Source organism: Sorex fumeus, unplaced genomic scaffold (assembly GCF_029834395.1).
Source record: "Sorex fumeus unplaced genomic scaffold, SorFum_2.1 ptg000010l, whole genome shotgun sequence".
In the NCBI taxonomy this organism is placed as follows: domain Eukaryota; kingdom Metazoa; phylum Chordata; class Mammalia; order Eulipotyphla; family Soricidae; genus Sorex; species Sorex fumeus.
This window is the reverse complement of record NW_026606067.1, coordinates 24,137,441-24,143,440: the sequence shown is the minus strand read 5'-3', so window position 1 is coordinate 24,143,440 and position 6,000 is coordinate 24,137,441. Positions and strand designations below refer to the sequence as shown.

General features: G+C 56.9%; 1 protein-coding gene across 3 annotated transcripts in view; it reads left to right on the top strand.

Moving 5' to 3' along the window:
* Positions 1-568: 568 nt before the first annotated feature.
* The window catches only part of PROX1 (prospero homeobox 1), a 50,829-nt gene continuing 45,397 nt past the window's right edge, over positions 569-6,000 (top strand). Inside the window, exons 1-2 of one of the 3 annotated variants that reach the window (XM_056110773.1) lie at positions 569-773; positions 876-905. The gene's annotated coding sequence lies outside the window, so the exon portion shown is untranslated. Of the gene's footprint in view, positions 774-875; positions 906-3,242; positions 3,410-4,129; positions 4,263-6,000 lie in introns of those variants that run through there. The other 2 variants (XM_056110774.1, XM_056110772.1) reach the window with 2 other exon arrangements.

Below are 6,000 nucleotides of genomic sequence, written 5' to 3'. Positions count from 1 at the left end.
AAAGTTCCCCTGATGTTGGACGCAGACACAGTATCCTCTAATCCTGTGTGCGCTCATCTTTCTTCTTCCAAGAGAAGACTTTGTATCCTTTTTACAGGTGGCTAAATTGCAGGCTCAAAATATGAGAGAGAGAGAGAGAGAGAGAGAGAGAGAGAGAGAGAGAGAGAGAACACGCACCCGCAGGTGTGTGCCTGGACACTGCCAGCCCTGGCTGTGGTGCTGCTGCTGGTGGTTGTCAGTTGTGGGTCTGTGCACGCTAACATACCTCAAAAATGCCCTGTTGTGCCGAAACAGAAACAACAAGATCCGACCCCTACCTTTGATGTGATCTGACTGGAGGGACAGTCGAAAATTACCCGTTTCCCCTCTTCTCTGTGAAAACCCGGCATATATAATCAACATCATAATCATAAAATGAGTGTCTGCGGGGCGGCCCGGCGCTTGGTTGTCTCTGCTCGGCTGCCCCCGCACATCTCAACATTTGCAGGACCTTGAAGCCACAGTCGAGGCTGCTTCAGTAAAAGCCGTTTCCCGACTGGGCGCGGGAACCGCGGCGCAGCCTCGCTCGGGAGCTTTGTAACTCGCAGCCCCTCCACCAGCCCCCTCGGAGACCCCCATCAGGAAACCGTGTCTAGCTCAGCCAAGAAGTGCCCGTCGGGCAGCGCGTTCCGCGGGGACGCCCAACCTGTCAGCATTTGGATTTTCTTACCGAGTAAAACTTTCAAGTTTGTTACCCAGCCGTCAAGACTGTAAATCCTGCGGGCACCTGGCGGGTCGGTCCCCATGAGCTGGGGGTGCTGAGGGGAGTGGGGGCGGGGGACAATCGCGAGGTCAGGGCGCTCACTATCTTTTCCTGTCTTCACCGCCCCCCCAAGGTTGCTGGACCTACGCCCCAAACGTTGGAGGTAAGCAAGGGCAACTGTTCCTCCTTCTGGCTGCCCCGTGCACGGGACACTGCCTGGGACGCAGCCAGGCTGTTTCTGGGCGCAGAAGCCGCGGACGGAGCTCTGGCACGGATCGCTCTAAGCCCGCCGCCTACCTGTCTCCGCGCATCCACCTCCCCGGGAACCGGCAGCAGGGGCGGGAGGGGCCGCATCCTCGACACCCCCGACCCGCTTTCACAGCTGGGGGGCCGCTGGGAGCCTCCCACTTCCTCCTGCTGCCCCCCACCCCCAGCGCCACTTTCTCTCCCTCGTACTTTTCCGCGCCGTCCCGCACCCGAGTCGGAGGCGCGCGCGCTCTCCTCCGGCCCCGGCGCTGGGCCCCCTCGGTCGGCTCGCTCGGGTCTGGGCACCGGGCAAAAAGAAGGGGCTGCGGGGCGGGAGCGAGAAGAGGGCAAGGAAAGGGGGGACGCCGCGGGAGCCGCCCGCGGCCCGGCCGAGCCCGAGCCGAGCGCCGTCGCGCCCCGCGCTCCCGCAGATGGCCAGTCGGGCCGGGCGCGGCCGTCCAGCGCCCCGCGGCGGGGGCAGGGCGGGCGCGCGGGGGCGGGGCGGGCGCGGGGCCCCTCTCCCCGCCTCGCTCCCCGGCCCCGCACCCCCACCCCGGGGCCGGATTTTTTTTTCCTCCTCCCAAGTTCTCTGGCCTCGCTATCCCCCCTTGGAGCCGAAGGCGCCTCGCGATTGGGTGCTGGGCGCGGGTACGTCAGTCAGACTGTGACGTGCGGCCTTCCTGTTTCCTTCAGCTGTGTCTTAAAGTAAATCTTGCCGGGCAGCCGAGCCTCAGCCGCGGGAGCGCTCGCGGAGCCACAGCGCTGCAGCCGGGCCGGCCAGCGAGCGGCGAGCGGCTCCCGGAGCCACGGGCCGTGCGCCCTGTCCGCGCCCGCCCGCCCGCCCGCCCGCGCCCGCGCGGTGGCCGCGACCCCCGCCCGCAGCCCGCTCCGCCGCCGGCCGCTCCGCGTGAGTACCCTGCGCCGCGCGCTCCCGCCCCCGCTGCAGAACCGCTGGTCCCCGCGCTCCGGGATGGCGAGCGCCCCGGGCAGCGACCCGTCCCTTCCGCCGCGGCCAGACTCGCGGGGGCCGGCGTTTTAATTTTTCACACCCCCCGCGACGTGGGAAACGGTCTTATTCCCACGAGCCCCCAGCGCAGAGCCCCCCAAACAGTTTCTCAGCAGCACCTCGCCGAACTCCGCGCTCCGCGCTCCGCTCGCTAAGAGTAAGTGAGGTTGTTTGTTTGGTTTTTGGGGTTTTTTTTTTTTTTTGGTCGGGGGTGATTTTCTTTCTCTTTCCTGCTGCCGGCCGGGGGTGGCCAGGATGGAGGACTGGGGGCGGGGGCGGTGTTGCTGGACTTGTCGCTGATCTTGTCACCTTTTGTGCACTCTTTCCGGGGTGCCTGGAGGCGCGCTGCCGCTCCCCGCTCCCCGTGCCCCCGGCCGCGCTCCTCGGGAGAGGCACCCCGAGAGGGCACGGGCCGCTTTTTTGTTGTCGTGGCTCTGGATCCCCGCTCTGCGCCGAGCCTCCTCCGAGCCCGGGTCCCGGGGATGAAACTCCTGCGCCGGTCCTTCTCCTTTCTCTTTGTCTCGTTTATTATAGCCGCCTTTCTCCGGGCGCTTGCGATTTGCTTGTTATTTGCATACCTTTCCCTTCTCCCTGTGACCCCCCAGCTGAGGGCCGGGGAGGAGGGTGGCCAGTTGGTGGGGGGCGGCAGGAGGGGGGCGCTCTGATGACTTCGCTCTCGGCCCCGCCGTGGAAGCCAGAGCGCTGGGATGGGGCCGGGCAGCCGCGCGCTGCGCCCGCTCCCGCGCCCCGGACGCCGGCCGGCGGGTGAGGCTCGCGCTGGAAGGCCGCCCCGGGGGCCGCGCGGGTGCGGGGAGCGCAGGGGCCGCAGGGCGGCGCGGCCGGGGGTCTCGGGCGGCCGACGGCGGGGCGCGGGCGCGCTGGTCCTCGCGGGGACCGCGGAGTGAGGCCGCTCGCCCCGGGGCGCGCCCCGCGGTTCTGCTCGCGTTCCGCGGAGCACAGAGAATCTTCTCGCTGAGGAAGCACAGCTGTCTGGCGGGGACGGACAAGGAGGTCTGCACCGACCGAGAGGTTGCGGGAAGCGGAGGGGGCGCATCACCCCAAGTGCAGTTTAGCTAGTCACTTCTGCTAGGTCGGGATGGAGAATGGAGTGGGCTGGGGAGTCCGAGGGAGGGAGAAGATTTGGAGACACTCCCAGATTCCGGGTCCACCTGCCCTTCTCCTTGGGAAAGGAGAGCACCACCGCCACCCCCCACGCCCCCGCAGAAAGAGCGGGCAGGAGAGACAGAGCCTAAGGAGGAGGCTGCCGAGGAGGCAGGTTGCTGGGGGAAGCCGAGTTCTTGGCAGAGCAGAACCTGCGCCTGCGGGGAGGAAGGCAGAAACTCACCTGCTTGCTTTTATTTTTTCCGAGAAGGTCTGCGGTGCCTCCTTGAGCTTGTGAAAACAGAGCGAGCGGGGTATGGCCTTCTGGAAGTCCAGACTCAGTTCATTCTGCTCCTTTCTCCCCCGCCCTCCTCCCCTGATTAAAAAAATATATATATATAACAATAACAATAATTTCCTTTCCTAAACCAAATAGGCAGAGGTCACTTAACTGAGTGCGTGACAGGTGTGTTGTGTCAAGAAAGACAGGTGCAAACTTCCTCTGTGCATGTGTGTGTGTCACCGTTCCAGACCCCAGCGCCTGCTTGGGGCTGGGAGAGTTTATGAATTTATGGTCGCTGTGTTTAATAGGATTGTCCCTGCTAATGGAGCTGGGCTGTTGTTATGTTTTGAGCCCCACCATGAGAGCTTTGGCCCAGGCTGGGGATCAACTTGGTGTGTGTTTGCTTATTCTTTCTTAAAAATGTTGGCCTCTGTTCCTGGCCGCTGCCTGGCAGGTGGCTGAAAGTAGTCCCGTCTGGCCGCAGGTGAAGGGAGATTGGCTTTGCTTGGTTTGCAGTTCTGTGGTGGCAGCACCAGGGAGTGTGTGTGTGTGTGTGGGGGGGGGGGTGCATGGGAAGTGAGTGTGCATGTGTGTGCATATGTGTGCTGGGCAGCCCATGACTGGTGTGACCAAGTGCCAAGAATCCCAAAGTCAGTTTGTAAGTGTGCTTTTCAAGTGTATCTGGTTAGCATGCCTTCTTCCCACCCAGCAAGAATAGGTAGGCATATGTTAAATACTCCCCAGTAAGCCATCGCTATCCTGGTACCAGACATGTGCCAGAGGTCCTTGTTCTTACTGGGATGCAGGAGCAAAGTCTTAAGTCACAAGGGGTAGTTCTGCTTTTCCGGGGCAGTCAGTGGACGAGGAGTTTCTGACAAGAACTTGTGAGTATCCTCCACCCCCCAACAAACGGGCTTCGTGATGAGCAAGAGCAAGAGATAAGTGATGAAATGAAATGGCAGTTTAGATGGGCTGGATGTATGAGGGAGACGTGGAGAAGGAACAGAGTGGATGCAATCGGTGGGAGACCAGAATCTGGATCCCTCACCCTCAACCTGTACGTTTTTTTTCCTCTTCAAATGAGCCACTTCTTGAGTTGCAGGGCAGAGGTTAGCTGTGGTTTTGCTTACTTGGATGGTGATCATTGTTTCATGAAAAATGAGAGGACCCCGTCGGCCAGTCTTTGGACAAACTTACGAATTCTCCTTGACATTTTTCCTTCGGTGCTTTTGTTAATTTTCCTTGGGTTCCTTTGAAGTTCTTTAATAATGAAAATATCATTGATGAACCTATGGATGTATCCATTTGCTTTATTTTCAGTCAAGTACCTGAACTCAGTGATATTTTTCTCTGTCCATTATGCAGAATTTTCTCTAGTTTAATCACCATCGTGCGTTTAGAACGTGCATCTTTGTTTGCGTTATTCAGTTCCTAGCATCCTTCCTTGAGAAGCAGTGCCGGCAATCTTAAGATGTGAGTTAGCTGCCAGGCTTTCCTCTATCTGCTCAAAGTGGGAATGGAATCTTTTCCATGAATTTCTCCTATTATTTTCAGGGATCATCTTCCACTTTCAACTGTTTATGCCAGGAATTTTTAGCAGTGGGGTTATAAAGAAATTCTAAAGTGCTCTGAATTTTGTCATTTGAAGTTGGGTTCACTAGATATATATATATATATATATGTATATATATATATACATACATACATATATATTAGGATAAATTGGAAAGAACATGTACATAAGGATATCTCAAGCCTTAATGTTTAAAACATTTAGAATATTTCTGTTTTCTACCAAAAACAAAATTGTTGGGTTTTTTTCCCCCCTTAAGATCATTTGTCATTCTCTTTTGTTTACAAATCTGGTGAATTGTTACTTTTATAATATATATGTTTAATGTATATGTTTTTGGTATATCTCAGAAAATGGGTCTATTTTGCAGGTGGAAAATGTGTAGGACAAAGTGGTGTGATGGCAGCCCTGTGAGCGACATGCTTAGAGAGGAGCATCTAAACCCAGAGAGTGCTTCCACAGTGTGATCTTAGCTTATTGAAGCATTCGTTTGTGCGGGTGGCTTCTTTAAAATGAACGCCAGAGGCTTTCCTCCCTGAGTATGAAGCTGGAACTTCTGGTCAGACTCAGTTTCTAATGAGCAGAACTGCACTCCTACTAGAGGGTGGGGTGGGGTGAGAGCACCCAAATCAAATTACCTGCTCCCCCACTCCATACACACACTTCAGTTCTGATCTCCAGATTGATTTTAAATGTTCTTTGTTCAGAGAGTCCATGTGAAATTTCATGGCCAGGTTGGCCCAAGTAGGTGGGAGGCCCAAGGCGCACATGGAGGTCATGTTTGAAACATATCAGAGTGTAGGCTTGGGCAATGCCTTCAAATCAGTTGATCAACAATGACAGATCATCTAAGTAGCCCAAACAGGAGCCCGTGCCAGGCTATAGTCCCCACGGCTCATCCAAGGGCTGTCCAAACTGTCTGCAGAATTACCATTAATGAAACACTGCTTTGTCCAGGAGGTTGAATTCCGGTAGATTCCTAAAATTGGTGATTCTCATCCCCCAAATAGCTTCCTTATCCTCGTCGCACACTCGGCCATGTGGATGCG